The sequence below is a fragment of the Phascolarctos cinereus genome, unplaced genomic scaffold (assembly GCF_003287225.1).
Source record: "Phascolarctos cinereus isolate Bilbo 61053 unplaced genomic scaffold, phaCin_HiC Scaffold_3;HRSCAF=262, whole genome shotgun sequence".
Classification (NCBI taxonomy): Eukaryota; Metazoa; Chordata; class Mammalia; order Diprotodontia; family Phascolarctidae; genus Phascolarctos; species Phascolarctos cinereus.
Window position 1 is genome coordinate 119,825,316 of NW_027555736.1, and position 19,290 is coordinate 119,844,605.

Sequence of the window (19,290 nt, forward strand, 5' to 3'; positions counted from 1 at the left end):
AGGTTTCCGAAATAATAAAAATAAGTCATAAGTAATAGGAAACCCAAATCACCACAAATATCTAGTTGTATTTTATTTATCTCAGTTTTTGGGTAGGATTAATGTCAAAATCAGATCACTGTTGAAAGCCAATAGAATTCCAGGCAATTCACAAGGAAATGGGCTCAATTACATCAATAGTCAGCAAAGGGAGCAGTTCAGAAACAACTATCATCTATAGTCAGCTCCAAGTTATCCTTTTTGTGTCAAATGTATAATCCCAGCATGCTTTGGGCTGCTTCCTGGCACTATCAGTTGTTGAATGAATTAAGGGAATATAAATTTTACAGTTAGCCAAAGTAAAATATAATGAGGAAGGCAAATATGTTCTCCCAAACACATATCATACATTTTGAAGAGAAAGTTTCCCTTTGAAAAGCTTCCCTTCACTAATGTAGATAGATCCAGCTGACCTCATATAGAAATGTCAGAGATGTCGGAGCATTTCTGCTTAAGGACCGTGGGAGGTTGGACTAGATGAACTCTAATATCCTTCGCAACTGGTAAGGTTCTGAAAAGCCCCATACCCAGGCTATGATGATAGACAGTAATCATTTTACATCTCTGTGGAAGAAGAAAAACAATTTGAATAAAAAGCAACAATATGAACTATTACTTAACACCTTTGTGTCTGGAAATGAATTTCACAAACTTAATTAAGCCCATGTATCCAAACAAGCAACCAGAGAACACCGTCCAAATGATACCAAATTCAGTGCCGTAGATCAAAACCTTGTCTTCTTCCTGACTCAGCTGTTATAACAGAGTAATCATCTCAGGAGATAGAAGAATCTTTTGTAAACACATTACTGATAATTTCAGATTTCAGTCTCTCATACACTATTTAAAAATAGAAATGTTTAACTTTTCTGTATGTTGTATAGTACAAGAATATTTTTTTAAACTGTGGTTAGAGAAGACTTCAATTATCCCTATTAACTCCTAGGAAAACTGAAAATCCCTAACTAGATTAAATCACTTGCCCAAGGTCACACCTCAAAAGTAGGCAAGGAGGAATGGCCAAAAGATATGGATAGTTTTCAAAGTAAGACTTGCAGACAGAAAAATGATCCTATGAAAAAGGCTCCAAAATAATGAGAAATGCAAATTAAAATGACTCTTGAGATTTTTACATCATCAAACTAGTAAAGATAATAAAAAAAATAAAATAGTAGTGTGTGGGAAAACAGGTACACTAATACACAACTAAAAGAGGTGTGAATGTTATCTGACCATTCTGGGAAGGGATTGGGAATTGTGCAAGAAGAATTATTAATCGTTCATATCATTTGATCCAGTTATCCCACTACTAGATGTGTCCCTACGGAGGTCAAAGAGAAAAAGAAAGATCTGCTTCCACCCCCACCCCCTCTGTGTGTGTGTGTGTGTGTGTGTGTGTGTGTGTGTGTGTGTAAGCAATCAGGGTTAAGTGATTTGCCCAGGATCACACAGCTAGTAAGTGTCTGAGGCTGTATTTGGACTCTGGTCCTCCTGACTCCAAGGCTGGTAGTCTATCCACTTCGCCACCTAACTACCCCCAGTTCCACATATATTAACATATTCAAAGCAACACTTCATCAGGAAAAAAAGAAAAATAGCAACAAAGTAGGTGACCATCAACTGAGAAATGACTAAAATGTGGCATGTGATTCACTGGAAATGTAAAACCTGAAAATTTTTGAGAAACATGGAAAAATGTGTATGGAATAATACAGAGCCAAGAAAATAGAATCAGGAGATCAACATATATGACTACAGTATTGTGAATTAAAACAATAGTAAAAGACAAATGGCCTTTGGTCAAATACAATGGCCAGAACTGGTTCCAGAGCATAGGTGGTACCTCTCTAAGGTGAAGGAATGAGGATGTCAAAAATTACATATGCTCTTAGATGAAGTCATTGTGTCAACTGGTTTTGCCTTACTGTTTTTCCTGGTTACAAGGAAGGTTTCTATGGAAGCCATTATAGGGAAGGGAGGGACTGGGAAATAACTATGGTATTAAAAATAAAAGCAACAACAAAACTTTTAAAGGAATATATGCTGAAAGAAAAATTACAATTTCTTCCTTCTATGAATATACTTGTTTACATGGCCAGGTAAACACTGTACAGATACATAAATCATATAGTTATATTATGTAAACTTTCTCTAAGCTCATTTCTTTTTTTTTCTGTAAGGATAAAAAGAAAGAGAAAATTCAGTAATATTAATTTAGACTGCTTCATATTTCATACTTTAATAACAATTCTGTAATAACAGAATAGTTTGGCTGAACAGCCATAGAACATGGACAAGAAATCAAAGGCCCTAAATGGGATTGGGTATCTACCATCTTGAAGAACCAAATTAAAGTTCAAGATGACTGTAAATTGGAGACACAGGAAGATATAATTAGGATGACATTTGATAGGGAAAGTGATAGAGTAATTTACCCAGGGGAGAACACAGCAACACCCATGGAAAATAGAACTGGTGTTGGAAAAGTATGGTAAGACAAGATGTAGGGGGTCAGAGCAGACCACAAGCAACTTAGTACTATAGCTTTAAAGAAGGCACACATGATGGCATGCTATGTAAACAGGAGTATGGCATATAGTTCTTTTATGCTTAATAGTAAAGCTTTTATTAGCATGCTGTATTTAATTTCAGACCATGCAATTAAACTGTGACCTGGAGAACTCAGGAAGGCTCCAGAGGAAAACAGCAAAAATAATTTAAAGGCTTTGGGAAACAGGCCTCAAAAAAAAAAAAGGCCAAAGGGACTTGACTTTTAGTCAATGATCAAATGAAAGAACATGCGGAAAGTGCTTCGCAAATATTAAAGCACTATACCAGTGCTAGCTATTATGATTATTAACGATAATTTAAAAAAGAGTAGCTAAAGGGTGTGTACTTGAAAGCCTCCAAAAAATATAAAGGAATAGTGTAACCAGCTTCTCTCCTATTCCACTAATGGCAGGACAAGTAGACACCACCTCATGTAGTAAAACAATGGGTAAAGCAAAAAAAAAGCTCTTACATTAACTAGTTCATCCAACAAATGTTTACTGATAGCCTCATATTAAACACTATGGGGATACAAAAAGACATAACTCTTGCCCTTATGGTCTTGATAGTTTCAAAGGGGAGAGATCTACAAAAACAACTATAAATTTTTAAAAGTAAACTTTTAAATTATCATAAGGATGGTATAAAGTACTGTGGAAATTAATAAGAAGTTGAGACTACTTTAGTTAAGATAGTTAGAAAGGAAAGGGAGAAATCAGGGAAGGCTCCCTGAAGTGCCTTTCAAAAAAAACCTACGATAATAATAGTAATAATAATAATAACTCATATTTATATTGTGCTGTAAGGTTTGCAAATGCTGGAAATAAGTGCCAAGGTGGCTGGGGAGTCTTTTCTGGAGATTAAGAAAAAAATAAAAGTTATCTTTTCTGCATAGTCATACCCAGTGGGCTCTAAGTTAACTCAAGGTCCATTTGAGCTCTGTGATTCCTGGATACACTCACTAATTCATGATATGACCTTGAGAAGTTGTATTACTGGGATTTGCTTAGATCCTATTTATACTCTATAGAAAGAGAATAAAATTTGCCACCAGGGATTGAAGTGCTTTAATTCACAAATGCCGCCTAAATACAATGACTGATTTGTAGTAACACTAAAAACAGAAAAAGTTAAGTTTCAAAACTTGAATTAGGTAGCCATCAGCCAAGCAACTTGGCTTGTTTACGGTAAATCTTCTAGTTAATTTTACTGATTTCCAGCAGCACCACTGAAATAACTAATTCTGAGCCTCCATTTAGGGAAAATCCAAGAAACACGCACACTAGGGAAAAATCCAAGGGTGTCAATGCTCCAATTCCCTAACAAGCTGTTTACTTATCAGCTCTTTTACCAGTGAAGGAGAACACAAAACGAACCTTCTTCCAGCTGCCAATTTATACAAACAGGGCACCCAGCTGTGTCACTGCAGCAAGATGTCCCAGACCTCAAGCAATGATATGAATCAGATAATTTCATATTCATGATTTTTATGAAAAGAAAGCTTTAAATCCAAGAACGTAACGCTTCTGAGTCCAGAATACTGAAGGAGGCAGCTGCCTGTCATTTGCCTAGCTGTATGACCTTGACCAAGACACTTAACCCCTCCTAGACCTCTTAACTGCAGAAGGGGGGGCCTGGACTAGAATATCTAAGGCTTGATTAAATATATGAATCTTGATTTTACAAATACCAATAAAATATAAACTCCCTGAGGGCCAGGGTAAGGGGTTTTCCCCCCCCTTCTTCCCTCCTTTTTCCTCTTTTCTCTGTTTTCCTGGTGCCTAACAGGCCCTGGCATAGCAGGAGTTTAATAAATGGTTAATGAATGAATTATTAGATTGCCTAAAAACCTGGATCAATGTGCTGATCAACTATGATTCTATCCTAGAGGACTGATGAAGAATCATGCTGCCCACCTCCTGGAAGAAGGGTGATGGTCTGAAGATGCAGGTTGAGGTATAAACCTTAGTCACGCCTAATGTCTAATTTGTTTTGCTGACCATTTATATTTATTACAAGGACTTTGTTTCTGTTTTATGGCAGGGGTGGGGAGATGAAGGGGAGAGAAAAATAAGTGCCTGCTAATTGAAAAAAAGAAGTAAAATAAAAGTTACATAAAATAAAAAAGAAAGTACCCTAAGGAAGAAAGTACTATTGGGCTATCAATAAGGAAACTGTCCCCCAAGTAGGCTGAGAACATTAGGAAGCTGCAAAAAACACAAACCTAAACAACACATCAATAAATTGCATGATCTTCCTGAAAGAGGCTAGTTTAGCACCAAAAGAGACAGCAAGGCTTATAACATCTTGTATTATAATCTCCTAACCCATGAATTAAGCAATGTCTGAAGTTTCAGTAAGGCATAGAGATATTGTCACAGAATACCCCTATGCCAATCCAAGTGGCAGAGTGCTGGCTAAAATGACAGCTCAGTGAAAACAGGCACATATCCAGCAGTTATGTCATGGAGGAAATCCTGCCGTATGAAATTCTGTGATGCTGGAAACCATCTTTCTGCCCTGGTCAGCCAAAGAGCACATGGAACAAGATAAAGAGAAGGTGAGAAAAAGATGGAATTTGTCTCCCTACTATGAATGAGAAACCAGAAATGTGGGGTCAGTGGAAAGCCAAAAGACTGGGAGCTATGCCAAAAATTCTCAAGAAGAAGGTACATAAGTGAGATGAGAAAAACTAAAAAGCAAGTAAGATGCCCTTTCACTAATTCATCATCATATGAAAAATACTAAAGAGGAAGTAGCCTTGTTATTTTTTTATTTAAAAAAAACATTCTAATAAATCATAAATTGTACTACTAGACTAGAAGTTCCATGAGGGCATGGATCATTTTTTTATGACCTCTTTGTCTCCCCCACGAACTTGTACTACACCCTACAAACAGCCAGTTTTGCTTATTTTCTGAAATTCTAAAATGACTGAATTTTGGAACTACTCTAGAAACAACTGAAAATCTACCTTTAAGGAAAACGAAGAAAAATAATGTGCCAGTCAGACAGAAATGACAATCTTTAGCTATGTCCTGAAAACAGATAAATATATTGGCTGGAAAACTAAAGCTGCCTGGTGCTTTGGATGAAATAAAGATGACAAGTATCTTGTGGCTTGAAGGGGCCTGGCTGGTATATTTACTGAACTACCTTTGGCTGCTATTTTGAAAAGCCATGAAGGCTCCCACCGAGATGAGGGTGGGAATGAAAATAGAAGGAAAACCCAAAAGCCCAAAACAGAAATTGTACTGCACTTGCCATCTAGTTTGTCATTGTCATTTTAAGCACAAATTAAGAAAGGGAGGAAGACTGATAAACTAACGAACATTTAAGATTCCCAGCAATCATCAGTCATAGTTCTTTTTTTAAGGCAAGACACAGAACTACTTATTCCACCCCTACTCAAATGACTAAGTCTTTGCCTGAATGCAGCTGACATATGATACCTGGACTTCCAAAAAGCATTAATAGGATCAATGTTTCATGAAAACTTTGTCTTTAAATGTTCATCAATTTAGAATCAAATTGCATCATCTAGATGACTGATAAATAAGCCAAAATAAGAATAACACCTACAACAACTTTATCAAGTTCAGTGCGTAATGAAATAGGGTACCATTGAAACTGATGTCTGTATGGCCTTTCTTTACTGCCTCATCAAGCTGAAAAGCAAGTTGGTTTTTTTTTAAAAGGAGATTGTGAAAACTTGCATTTGATTCTAAAATTTGTTGGCATTAGAGTTATCTAACATATGATGGAAAACGGAAATGAAACAAAATATAATTTATCTGGTCTGCATGACTTCTCAGTGCTCTAGGCCTAGGCAATACTCTAAGACCAGAAGTTGAAGAGAGTGCTAACCTTCACTGGCAGAGAGTTTCCTTCTTCACTAGGAGTTCCCTATGCCAATAAAATCACAGGTCCAGTCCCTATCCTTATCCCTATCCCTGTAAAAAAACACATGAATCTATAAGTAAGAATCAGGATAACATTTGATGGATCAAGATGATAATGGGGCCAACACTAGCAAGATCCTGGGTGGAGGAAAGGACAAAAAAATTAACAGATGGTAAAAAAAAAATCAAAACCATAAACAAATAACACTATACAATCCAAACATCACAAGGGAGGAAAGAGTAGAAAGAGAAGTATATATCTGCTATGCCCACATGGACTATGAGTGAAGAGATCTGGGCTCTACTCTACTTACTTCCCATTAACTAGAATATGTGAGTTGGGGTACATGCCAAAAGCTTTCTGGATTTTTGTCCTCTTTTATAAAATGAGGATTTAGACTAATGATTACCAAGGTTCTTTCCAGCTGTAAATTCTAATTATCCTAATACATGGAGGGTAAGGAATGGTTCCAAATTCATTACCCAGAGGAAAACCCACGGTAAAGCAGGCAGGAGGGGAGAAGACCACAAGAAATTTTACGATTCACTCTCTCTCTCAGTTAGACACCCTAAAGCCCAACAACAGAAAACAGAAATTCTACTGCATTTGTCATCTGATTTATCACTGTCATTTCAACCACAAGTTACAAAAGATTATCCTTCAGAAGAAAACACAAAGCTTCTTCTTTTATTTAAGGTTTTTTTCAGAATGGACTGGGGTGGCAGCAGAACTGGGCCAGGTTTTCTTTCATATTTTTTGGTTCTTTAATTTGGATATAATGAAATGCTGCAGAAGCTCAAAAAGCATCATGAGGACATGATATTCAATCTGACAAACATACAGCCTTCCAATGTGTCTCTTCTGAGCCTAAACTTCGAAGACTGCCTTTGATTCTGGATAGTAGAATGCCAGGATGGTACAGGGCAACTAGCAAGTACTATCAAAATTAAAGGGTTGGAGAGATCAATAGGGGAGGGAAGATTGACAGCTAGATCTGTACAGTTCAGACGATTATCTTTCATAGTAGTTTATAAACTCCTGTCTTTGGGGATATGATCCATATTCTTTGCTACTTCACAGCTGAGGGTCCTCAATTCACCACCTTATATTTCAACACTCACTATTCATCCCTTGCACTCAAATCTTAAAGACCACATAGAATAGCTCATAGAATCTAAAGACTAGAAAGGGACCTTAGAGGTCATCTAATCCAACATCCCAACAAACCGGTGCAAGAATTCCTTCTGCAGCCTCTCTGGCTGATGGTCATCCAAGTCTCTGTTTGAATACTTTCAATGATGGGGTGCTCAATTCTTTGATGAAGAATTTACCTTTCTACTGCTGGACAGCTCAAAATGTAACAAAAGTTCGGCTTATAGTAAGCCTAAAGTGCCCCCCTATAACTTTAGCCTTTTGGTCCTAGTTCTGACCTTTGGAACGACAAGGAACAAGCCCATACTTCTCCCTTTTTGCATATGACTGCCTTTCAGATATTTAAACACAGCTATCACGCATATCTCCTCCAAGTCTTCTCTTTTCCGGGGTAAACACCTCCGGCTTCCCTTCAACAGTTCCTCATTGGAGATGGTTTCCAGATACCCAGGGAGCCCTCCCCTAGGGGATGGGAGGGGGTGGTGGGAGTAAGCATAGACGCCAAGGAGCTCCAGGGCAGGGAGAGAAAGAGAAAGAAGGGAAGGGGACAAAGGACTAACAGAGTTATATATCAGGACACCCCCTCACTCCAGATCCAGTTCCAATGGAGCCTCCCGGGGCTGAGGACAGGGAGGCCCCAGGAATGGAGGAAAGAAGCGGAGGGGCTTGGCTTCGGGGCAAGGCCTCGGGATGGGGCAGGCAGCGCCCGCGGGGGCTGTGGGTTTCGGGTACCAGTGCGTGAGGAGGCTCCGCCAAGGAAGCACCTCCAAAAGGACAAGCTCCCGGAGCGAGGCTCTCAGGGAAGACACCAGGACAGGGGCGGAGGAAGCCCGGGAAGGACTAGGTGCGGGGCTGGAGGGGAAGAGGCGGCAGGACGAGCCGAGGAGAAGCGGCCAACAGGGCCGGGAAGGTGGGGGGATCCGCCGTCCCGAGGTCCAGGGGAAGGAGACGGCATGGACGGGGGATCCGCGGAGGGGTATGGATATGGCACCCGCAGACGAGGCCCGCCTGCCGGGCTCCCAGGCTGGGCTCACGGCTCTTACCTGCCGCTGGTTGGCGATGGCGACGTGATTTTCCCCCCCGGTTCGGTTCCACTTCTTCCGCTCTTGCCGGCTGCTCTCATGGAAATGCAGCCGGAACCCCCGACCGGTACCGCGCAGCTCCCGCCGCTACCGGCCCCTCCCGGGCAACTAACGCCACGCCCCCTAACGACCAGCTTCGCCACGCCCCCAATCTAGGGGCTACGGTTCATCCATTGGGCCGCACGCCCGCTACTCTACCAGCCCCGAGCTCTCATTGCATCGGTGCCGCCTACTTACTAGGGTTTTTAGTTCATTGGTCCAATTAGCCGCTCGTCAAGAGGAGGCTGGGCCCCAGGTCGAGTACAATTTGGTAATTGGCCTTCTTTGATGTCTTCGGCCAATAGGAGGCTACTGTTTGAGGAAAGGAACGAGAGGAGGCCGATAGGGTGGGGGCAATTGTGACAGAGCGGGGGTGGGCAGGGCTGGGCAATGTCAGGCGGGAGAGCGGAGGTGTGGGGTTAGGATCTTGGGGTAGTGGGGAATAAATGGGAAAAACCGTAGAGCTGGAGGGAGAAGGTATCCGTGCAGTTTTCCCAGAAGTAGGAGAACCCCAGGAGGCAGCCAGGCATGCGGCCAGGTATAATCACACCCCCGCTGGCCGCAGCCGTGCAAGGGGTGCACCTTTCATGTGGTGCGCGCTCGAGATGCACCGTGGTGTAGGGAGAACAAGTGAGAGCTGCTGCTGAGGGCATCCCAGGCCCAGCGCAGTTCTAAGACTTTCTCCAGTTCGTCAGGCCTGTAGAAAGGGGCCTAGTGCAGAACTCGGGTAGAGCGTTGAGAGGTTATTAAATAAGACAACATGCAAAGCTGAAAATGTAATACAAATACTCTTAAGTGACCTGCCAAGGATCCCAGGGCCAATGTGTGTCAGAGTCAGAATCTGAACCCAGATCTAACTGACCTCAAGGCCAACCAATACACCACACCATACCACAGCCTTCTCTCTAAATACTTGGAAATTTTGTTTCCTATATTTACTTTGCACATTGAACAAGATATGAGGCTCAGGATCTACTTTCACTGGCTTCTGAAATGCAGCCTCCTGGGGCAGGGTGGATATGGCTATAAGAGGAACTCAGAAGGGTGCTGTAATAGGACAAAGTTGTGATAAAAGCGTCTTATCTCTGATTTCTCCCAAAACATAGTACTGGCACTTCAATGTCTGTTGAGGAAAGGCATGTTTTATAAGGTCTTTGCTAGCTCTAACATTCTATAATTTTATAGAACTTAGTTTAATAATTATATATATATATATATGTGGAAAGGGTTGAAACCACCCCAGCCCATTTGAACTTGGATACCTTAACTAATTGAGAGCACGTTTCAATCAATCTAATCACTTAATCATAGGCCTCTGAGGAGGGATTGTCAACCTGTTTTCTGAGTCATGGAAACCTTTTCCATCTGGTAAAGCATGAATAAAGAAAGAATAAACTACTCAGAATAATGTTTTAAAATGTAGAAATGATACACAGTATTACAGAGGAAAGCAATTACATTGAATAAATATAATTTTTTTTTTAAAGCTCAGTGACCCAAGTTAAGAACCACTGAAGGCTTAGACTAAATGCCAAAAGGCCTTCCAACTGGAATGATGTTGCATTAGACTCCTGCTAGGATTCTTATTTAGTCCTGTCTGACTCTTCATGATCCCCTCTTTGGGTTTTCTCTGAAAAGACAATGGAGTGGTTTGCCATTTCTTTCTCTAGCTCATTTTACAGGTGAGGAAACTGAGACAAACAGGGTTAAGTGACATTCCCAGGATCACACAGCTAATAAGTACCTGAGGCCGGATTTAAGCTCAGGAAGATGAGTCTTCCTGACTCCAGGCCTGGTGCTCTATCTACTATGCCACCTAGCTGCACCCTGTTAGGATAGGCAGAGGTAGTCCATAAATTATCAAATGAATTGAAAAGGCATTGAATCCTAAAAATTACAACAAGTATATTCTTCAAGCATATCCTTGAGGAGGAATGGGGTGTGTGGGGGAGAGGGCCTTGGTTTGACCTCAGCCAGGTCTCCTTCCCCCTTTCCATCCTTTGCCAGGAGGAGGACCTTGTAAACTTAAAAAGATCTGGAAGATTTTGGGCTTCTCATCTTCTCACTGATATCCTGTCACCATTCCTTTACCCCTCTTCCCTCCCTAATGGATCAACTGAAGGCAATTCACTATACTTAAGGGAAACTAATTGAATACCTTACAAATGAGAGAAAAAACTAGTAACCAGGAGCTGTAAGTTATACCCCTTTGCTTTATGGACTCTAAGCTTGAGCCCACTTTCCCCTGAACTCTATATGTACTGGTGGAAGAAAGTATCACTAATTTTTATAGGAATGTTTGTACCATTTTTATTTTACTATAACAACTTAGTAAATAGCCTTTTTCTAAAAACTCCTTAAGGCTGGCTGACTAAATGATGGCGGAAGAGGAGGGATGCATACCAATGGAGGCTCAATTTTATGATAGAGATAATCTCCCCTTACCTCTCCAGGTTGCCTCTAGAACTTTGAGGAGGACATGTACTCAGGGTCTAGGGTCTAGGATTTGAACAATCAAAGTGAGTCAGAGTTGGGTTAAGGGTCCTCAGAGCTTACATGGATTCATTACGTAGCTGTGATTTCATCAATGTGATATACCCTTCAATAGTACAAACCTCAATGCATCCATGCCTACCTATATTGTGTGACCCTTATCCATGTTGTCCCATAATCCTTCACAGAGTGGGGTCCATTTACTTGCTGAAGGCCTTTCTCTAGATCTCTTGACATCCTAACAGTAGAGTAAATGTGGCTTCCATGTTGCTCTTGCCCCATGGTTTTTTTTTCTTCCAGTCACACATTTCTCTGATTTGCTTCTGAGAAATTCTTGGATTGTAATGTGTGGGAACCAAGTGGTTCTTTCTAAAACTTGGATTAACTGAATTGTTTGAAAATATCTCTTGAAAGTTGCCTAATTATAAAACAGTAGCTACTACATTAAGTTGATATGTCAAAGAACATTTAACTACTCCTTTCCTTATGTAGATGCAACTACCCCCTTGAGGTAATGTCTAGGATAGTTTCAGAATGTACTGAAATCCACGTGTATTCAGAAACACCCTATCTTCTAGATACAACAAAATGATAAACCTCTTAGTTATGTACTAGTCTAGACCCGTACCCACAAGCCTATTTTAGAACTGGAAGGAACAAAAAGATAATTTGGCCTACTTTTCATTGAAATTACTTTAATGTAATTGTCATACAACTGAATAACTTCTTATTTGGTAAATCTGTCTTCTTCATGTTCTCTTTTGGAAAAGGTAAATTGATTCCTTAGTAATAAAGACATAGACCCAGTTTTTAGTGAAAGGGAAAAGTAGTAAGATCTGTGATTTTTATCAGCCCTGGGTGTGGTGGTAGGTGTAGGAACATCTTTCAGATCTTATCAAACCCTATACTTAGTTGATGAGTCCTGAAGAGTTGCCTGTGGGACTGACAAGCAAAGATGTCAGAGTAGGAGGAAGCCATAACAGTCCAATTCTTCCAACAACTACTCCAACAAAGATCTAAGAAGAGTACCATATTGAATAGTGATCAAGAAATCTAAGAAGACTCAGGGAAGTAACTAGGGCAGGAACTACTGAACAGGGGTGGGCCAGAATCATGGGCTTAGTCCCTGGGCTCAAAACAGGTATGTAGTTCTATTGATCTGAACTTAAGTGGGATCTTATATTCAATTCCTGGGCTCAGAACAGGGGCAAACAGACAACAGTGTCACCCTGAACCTGAAGAAGTTTTCAGCTAGCTAATGGACTGGGACCAGCAATGTGTACTGGAGCCCCATCCAGGGGCAAGTTGTCACTGTGCTGCCTAGACCCACACTGGGAGCCTGAAAAGTCCAGGATAGCACCAATCAAACCATACCCTAGAGCAGACCTTATAGGATCCACTGAAAGTTTACAGCTTTCTGGACTAAGCCACCCCTATGATCTTTGAAGAACACAGCATTCAATACCTGAACATAGTATTAGAACTCCAGATAAGACAAGCCAGGACAATACAAAGCCACCACAACAATCCTGTTAGAAGTATACAGAGCCTGGACCTAACACAAAGTCCCAATGTGTGAAATGAGGGTAGAAGAACAAGTTGCAATGATAAAGGGCTATTACGATGCCAAGGATACCCAAGAAGTGGAGAATAATTCCAAAATACCTATAAGTAAAATCTTAAAGGAAAACACAAAGCTTGACTACAAGGTCAACTAGACTCCCTAGAAGAAAATAATAAGGAATTTAAAATGTTACTAATGAAATTAGAATGCTAGAGAAAATAATTGGAAAATAAACGAGAGTTTTAGAGGAAGATTTTTAAAGAGAACTAACAGCATAGCACAAGAGGTACAAAACTTTACCTAAGTAGACTCTTGAAAATTAGAATGCCTTGGGGCAGCTAGTTGGCGCAGTGGATAGAGCACCAGCCCTGAAGTCAGGAGGACCTGAGTTCAAATTCAACCTCAGACTAAACACTTGACACTTACTAGCTATGTGACCCTGGGCAAGTCACTTAACTCCAATTGCCTAAAAAAAAAAATTAGAATGCCTTGAATGGAGTTAATGACTCCATGAGACAATAAGATTAAAACAAAGTCAAAAGACTATACAAAAGAAAATGTAAAATATTTCTTATTTTAAAAATGGACTTTGAAGGCAGATCGAGGGGAGATAGATAATTTAAGAATTGTTGGGCTACCTGAAAGCTATGAATTAAAAAAAAAAGCCTAGAAATCGTATTTCAGGAAATCATGAAAGAAAATTTCCCAGATCTATTAGAATAAGGGGCAAATGAAAATCAAAAGAATCCACTGTTTACCTCCTGGAAGAAATCCCAAAACAAAAACTCCTAGGAACATTTTAACAAAAAATCAGAACTCAAAAGAAAAGGTCAAAGAAAAAAAATACTGCAAGCAGATAGAAATATTTCAGATCCCAAAGAATCAGAGTTAGCATCACCCAAGATTTAGCATCTATTTACCCTTGTAAAGAAATAGAGAGCATGGAATATAAAATTCCAAAAGGCCACAGATACAGACTTACAACCAAGAATAATATCCTCAGCAAAGCTTAGTATAATCCTATAGGAGGGAAAAAAGGACTTCTTAGCATTTTGGATGAAAAGGCTAGAGCTGAGTAGAAACTTTGAGATACAAATGCAGGAGTCAAGAGAAATACAAAAAGGCAAAAACTGGAAGGACTGTATAAAGATGAAATGCTTCCATTCTAATGTGGGATTGGTGAGTATTAAACAAGAAAAAAAAACAAAACAGAAACCAGGGGTCATAGAGAGAGCCAAGTAAGTTAGAGGGCCTGGGAGTGGTTTTGTTATATTTGGATAGTCTTAAAATATAAAAGGAAAGGGAAGTGGAGAGTCACAAGAAAGGTGAGAAAAAGTAGGGGAATTTGTCCTACGTAATCAGGGTGTAAAAGTAGAAGTAAAAGAAGGAAGTGGTAAGGGTAGTAGGTGTCACTTGAATCTAACTTTCATCTGAATCAGTTGAAGGAAGATAGAAAACACACACACACACACAGAAAGAGAAAGTCGTGGGAGAAATAAGGAGGGCAGATACAGAGAGAGATTAGTCATGACCAAAACAAATATAAGAGGATGGACCCTCAAGATGGGTTTAAAAGGTAAGAATCTGAGTGAAGTTCTGAGTTCTGAATGAAGGGAAGAAAAGAGGAACAATCTAGCATAGGGCACTGGTTTTGAACACATCCCTCTTCCTGATTCTATGCACTTCACTCTGCTTCAATTCCAACAAGTCTTCTCAAGTTTCTCTGAAAACATTTCCTTTGTAATTTCCCACAGCACAATGGTATTCCATCAGATTCATAATATTATTTTTTTCAACCACTCTCCAATTGGTGGGCACCTCTTTAATTTCTAGCTGTCACCACAAAAAATTATTAGAAATATTTTTGTACATATAGGTCTTTTCTCTTTGATTTCCTTTGAATTTAATAAACCTAGTAATGGTATTTCTGGGTCAAAGGTATGCACAGTTTAGTAACTTCTGGGGCATAATTCCAAATTACTTTCCGGAATGGCTGGCCAATTCACAGCTCCACAAACATAAGTGCATAAGTATGCTTATTTTACAGCAGCATCTCCAATATTTGTCATTCTTTCTTTCTTTCTTTCTTTCTTTCTTTCTTTCTTTCTTTCTTTCTTTCTTTCTTTCTTTCTTTCTTTCTTTCTCTCTCTTTCTTTCTCTTCCTTCCTTCTTTTCTCTCTCTCTTCCTTTTTTCTTTCTTTTCTTCTTTCTTTTTTCCTTCTTTCTTTCTTTTTTTGCTATGTATCAAGACCATGTTTGTATCATAGAAGGAATTTGTTAAGGACCCCTTCTTTTCTTTTGCACATAGTTTGCATAATATTGTAATTCATTGTTCTTAGGATGTCTGATAGCATTCCCTTCCCCATTTAGTCCTAGTTTTTTTGTTTTTATTTTTCCTTCTTAAAAAGAACTATAGAACAATAACTCTAATGAACATTGAGTTGGCAAAGAGGCTATAGCAACATAGCACAAAGTATGCCGAGGTCAGAAATGACAAGATTTGACAAATGATTGGATATGTGAGGTAAGGGAGAGTGAGCAGTCAAGAATGACACTGAACTTGCAAAATTGGGTGATGGAGAGTGAAAATACCTTTTATAGTAAAGGGGAAGTTCAGAAGAGAGAAGGTTTGAAAAGAAAGATAATGAGTTCTGTCTTGTACTTGTTGAGTTTGAGATGCTGAGGGGACATTTAGTTTGAGATATGTAAAAGAGATTTGGTGATGAAGGACTGTTACTCAGGAGAGAGATGGAGGCTGGATATATAGATCTGGAAATCATTTGCATAGGAGTGATAATTGAACCTATGGGAACTCTTGAGATCACCAAGTGAGATAGCATAGAGGGGAAAGAGAAAAGAACCTAGAATAGAGCCTTAGGGGTGTTGACACCCATGGTTAGTGGCTATGACCTGGGTGAAGAACCAGCAAAAGAGACTGAGAAGAAGCAATCAGCTAGATATAAGGAAAACCAAGAGAGTGCAATGTCTTAAAAACCTAAAGAGGACAGAGTATCTAGGAGGAGGAGGTGATCAAGTGTCAAATGTTCCAGAGAGATTAAAAAAGAGTGAGGATTGAGAAAAGTTGATTAGATTTGGCAACTAAGAAATCACTGAGTTTGTAATGGTTTTGTTTTTTCTTGCTTAGTGGGAGGGAGAGGTGGGAAGAAGAGAATTGGAGCTCAAAAAGTAAAATTGATTTTTTAAAAAAAGCTTACTAATAGTTTTGGAAAGAGAGCAGTTTAATATGAATGTTAAGATAAGAAGCTAGATTGCTGAGAGTTTAAAAGAGTGAGAGAAGTGCAAGCACTTGTGTAGATGGCTTTCTCAAGGAGTATAGCTGAGAAGAGAAGACATAAATGATAGGTAATAGGGATGCTAGGATCAAATGATGGTTTCTTTAAGGTTGGGAAAAAGGCATGTTTGTAGGCTGTAGGCCAGGAGCCAAGAGGTAGGGAGAGATTGAAGCTAAGGGAGACAGTGGAAAAGATTTTGGGGATAATCTACTTTAGGAATGAGGGGGGTTGGGGTCAAGGGTGACATGTAGATGTGTTTGCCTTGGCAAGAAGAGTTCCCTCTTCATTGGAGACTAAAATAATGGAGAAGAAAGTGGAAGATAATGGTAGAGGGATGTGAAATGAGAAGGGGAGAAGAGGAAGCTTTTGATGAATGGTCTCATTTTTTTCAGTGACATGATGCCAGCTTCTTAGCAGAGGATAGAAGTAAGGGTGCTGTGGGAGGTTTGAGAAGAGATGAGGTTTGCAACAGACACTGTGTTGAGTGACATAGAGAACTCCTGAGAAAAATCATAGAATTGCAGAAGGGACCTCTAGTGGCCATCTAGTCCAGCCCACATAAAAAGGAACCCCCACTGTAACATACCCAACAAGTGATCATGCAGACTCTTCTTGAAGACTGCCAGAAAGGGTGAACCCACTACCTCAGCAAACAGGAACCACTTTTGGATAGCTAAAATTGTTAGGAAGCAGGTCTGGTCTCACGCTTTCCTAGACAATGCTGCCATGCGTGTGCAGTCACTATTGCTTCAGGGTGATTGAATCTCAAGCCAGCAGCTTGATAGCCCATTTAGTGGGAGACCTTGGTCCAATCACTAATCAATTTTGACTCAATTTCTAGTCATGGGAACCCAACAGAAGCTACTGTGAATATCCTTTAGCAAAGGGCCAGAGCAAGGGGCCAGAATATATGCTCATGCCCATCACTGGTTATACCAGTAAGTGTGAGAGGCAGAATTTGATCCCAGGTCCAACTCCTGAATCCATGACTCAGTCTAATAGGCTTAATTGCCAGTGTGTGAAAAAGAAACATTACTCTGGAATTTCATATTTTAAACAGATTGTGGTCTTATAATGGAAGAACTTAATGTTTGCATTTTCTTAGATATTTTTGTGTCTTAAGAGTTCGAGCTACAATTTCCTTGCTGCTGTGTCTTTAAATAGTGTTTCTCAGTTGACTTACACATGTCTGCACATGTGCTAGTCAAACAGTTCCAGTTCAATGAGAGTTAGCTTTTTCCTTTGCTTAGGGAAACAGATTACTTGTTGGGTAAAGGAAAACAAGAAATGGCTTGTGGAGATCAGGCAAGACTTTTCTCAAACTTGATTCAGAGCCACAAAAGCAGCTGTTATGAGCAGAATCCAGATGGGTTCACAATTTGCAGATTCAGTTTTCTCCACTAGAGAAGCAATATTCAGCCAAAAGTTCCAGAAAGGGACCATCTTTCTACTTTAGGAATTCTCAAAACACAGTTATGGGAAAGTAACTCAAAATGAGATGTGGGAGAAGGTACAGCAGAGGAGAAGTCGTGAAAGGACAGAAAAATCTCCTCTCCTTTGCAGCTCCTGTTGCCTTGAGCAGCCTTCCAGTATCACTCCCAGACATGCAACATCTGCTTTCTCCTTTGTCTCTGGGCTCCAATTTTCTCTCCTGTCTGTGGGTTCTTACTCTATTCTATTTAAATGTATTGTTTCAGTTCTATAAAACATTTCCATCACAGACCATTTATGAGATGGCTTGTAAATTGCCTTTGATTTTTATAGATTTCAGTCTTGTCATAGTTCATTATGGCCAGGGATATGGAGGAGTATTAGGACAGTACAGCCAGTCAGTCAACAAACATTTATTAAGTATTCATTATGTGCCAAGTACTAAGTGCTGGAGATGGAAATAAAAGTAAAAAATAGTCCCTCTCCTTAGGTGTGTGTTGTATTGGGAGAGACAACTAGGCACATAAAACATGTATACCGTATTTATAGAAGGTAATATGGGAGGGGTGGGCACAAGAATTTAAGGGACTGGGAAAGGTCTCTTGCAGAAGGTGAGACATGAGCACTGTTTTTAAGGAAGCCAGAGAAGCCAGGATGCAGAGATGTCAAGGCAGAACATTTAGGGCATGGGGGACATATAATGCAAAGGCAAGGAGTTGAGAAATTGAGGGTCCTTTTTTGTGAGGCAATTGGGGTTAAGTGACATGCCCAGAGTCACACAGCTATTGGGTTATGTGTCTGAGACCAAATTTGAACTCAGGTCCTCCTGACTCCAGGGCCAGTGCTCTATGAACGGCTCCGAGGGTCCTTTTCAAAGAACAGTTCATATAGGACAGTTTTGCTGGATCATAGAGCATGTGAAGGGGAATGAAGTATAAAAAGAGGAGGAAAAGTGTGAAGAAGTCACTTTACAAAGCAATTTTAAGAAGCAACATTCCTCCACGTGAAAATAATAGAAAAGAGGATTGCACCTACCCACATTCTGGTATGAGTATAGCTCTAGTTCTTTGCCAAAGCTGAACTGGCTCCCATTTTGACTAGGATAGCTCATTTCTCAGTCCTGTGAAGATCTACTTATATAGTAGGTTGCTAGGAGGCAACATGGTAAAGTGGCAGGGGCAAACTCCCATCACTGCTCATGCTCTTTCTGTGACTGAAAAAAAATCATTTGATCTTCTTTCTGTTTCCATGGAATTAATTTTTACTGACCTATGTACCTCAATAACACTAATGTAGTAAGGCAGTTCTGCTTTAGTGATATATGCGTTCCTAAAAATTAACCCTTTTGCAAAAACCACAGGGCTTATTGGGGAAATGGTGTTAAGAGCAAAACACTCAAATCTGGTCCCAAGAGAAGCCACTGTGACTGCTACATGAGGAAACCCTGTGATGGGATTTGAGTTACTGACAAGGACAGCTACTTACCAGTGAGGGGATGTGATCACCCTATGGGTGACCTTTGGCATGGCCTCTTTCATGAGGCTTCCCAGAGAATCCCTTCCCCTGACACATACAATTATGGACCTAATTACACTGAGGTGCACCCCTACCATCTCTGATCACACTTTTCCCTGGGCAGGTGTTTTGCAGTGATGGAGATGAAAGGAGTTGGGTCATCATCTCATCTATTCTGGGGTAGGGAAGGGAGAAGATTGAGGATATTCCTGACTTCCTTTTTCTTTTC

At 40.1% G+C, this 19,290-nt stretch overlaps 1 protein-coding gene across 3 annotated transcripts in view; it reads right to left on the bottom strand.

Moving 5' to 3' along the window:
• The window catches only part of ABHD2 (abhydrolase domain containing 2, acylglycerol lipase), a 119,710-nt gene extending 110,896 nt beyond the window's left edge, over positions 1 to 8,814 (bottom strand). For all 3 annotated transcript variants that reach the window (XM_020964868.2, XM_020964882.2, XM_020964874.2), the window contains exon 1: positions 8,688 to 8,814. The gene's annotated coding sequence lies outside the window, so the exon portion shown is untranslated. The remainder of the gene's footprint in view (positions 1 to 8,687) is intronic.
• Positions 8,815 to 19,290: the final 10,476 nt, after the last annotated feature.